Below are 1,065 nucleotides of genomic sequence, written 5' to 3'. Positions count from 1 at the left end.
GCCTGGGCACTCCTGATATCGGTGCACTTCCTGTGCCTGGGTACTCCTGATATCGGTGCACTTCCTGTGCCTAGGCACTCCTGATAACTGCACTTCCTGTTCCTGGGCACCCCTGTTCTGTATCCTCATGGCTGTATATTTGCAGTGTGATACAAATAAACTTTATTGAATTTATTTGATACAATGTAACATTTTTGTGCTTCATTTCAGGGCGGGGAAGGAGCGGAAAAAGTCGGACCGGCTGGTGCTGGATTGCCAGGAGAAAGCGTATTGGTTGGTTCATCGGCCACCGGTGAGTGCGGGCGATTGGCTGCGGCTGTTATTATTTTTTTTTCATCCAATAATCACGCAGCAGACTTTAACCCCGCCCCTTTTCTTCCAGCCTGGGATGATGGACATGCTGGATTACGGTATGGACAGGGCCACTGACCCCAACGTCGTCAAGGTAAACAGGTGAGACCCTGGAAACCGCGGCAAGTCTGAGGCCTTGTTGGGGCGCCATGAGAAGTAGTCAGTTTTCAGCTAACACGGGGGTGTAAAGTCGTTCTAAACTCGGGGCGTTATCCCGGAAGAGATGTTGGGGGTTATGCTCCCCTGCATCGGAATACAATGAGAAGCCGAGCAGTTCCTTGTTGTCTGCTGTGGAGGTGAAAGGGTTAATGTCGGACGGTTCCGCGTCATTTCTAATTGGAGTCGCACGTCGGTCCTGCGCGGCTGCATTATGCGGTCACGCTCGGTCTGGGTGACGGACGCGCCCAGTGAAGAATCGCCGATAAACGTCCCATCGCGGGAGATTAGCGGGGTCTGGTGGGATCGGTAACCATGGCAACGGCGTGCGTGTGATAAGGCCACGGAGGGAGGTCTCGGGAAGACGAGCGGCGCTGAGTTCCTCTGACTCATCGCCTGTACAGCTGAACCAACGCAGACTAAACGAGGGGAGACCACAAGACCCCCCAAATCTCCATCCATGTCCCCCAGCGTCCTCCATCCATGTCCCCCAGCGTCCTCCATCCATGTCCCCCAGCGTCCTCCATCCATGTCCCCCAGCGTCCTCCATCCATGTCC

The 1,065-nt window shown here is 54.8% G+C and overlaps 1 long non-coding RNA gene across 1 annotated transcript in view; it reads left to right on the top strand.

Moving 5' to 3' along the window:
• The first annotated feature begins 208 nt into the window (after positions 1-208).
• Positions 209-1,065, top strand: part of LOC108804078 — a 6,372-nt gene continuing 5,515 nt past the window's right edge. The window contains exons 1-2 of the long non-coding RNA XR_001942327.1: positions 209-292; positions 383-445. This is a non-coding gene — a long non-coding RNA (uncharacterized LOC108804078). The remainder of the gene's footprint in view (positions 293-382; positions 446-1,065) is intronic.

This window comes from Nanorana parkeri, unplaced genomic scaffold (genome assembly GCF_000935625.1).
Source record: "Nanorana parkeri isolate BGI_ZX_2015 unplaced genomic scaffold, ASM93562v1 scaffold5042, whole genome shotgun sequence".
NCBI classification, from domain to species: Eukaryota; Metazoa; Chordata; class Amphibia; order Anura; family Dicroglossidae; genus Nanorana; species Nanorana parkeri.
Note: the sequence above shows the minus strand (reverse complement) of the source record. Positions and strands in the feature narration are given on the sequence as shown.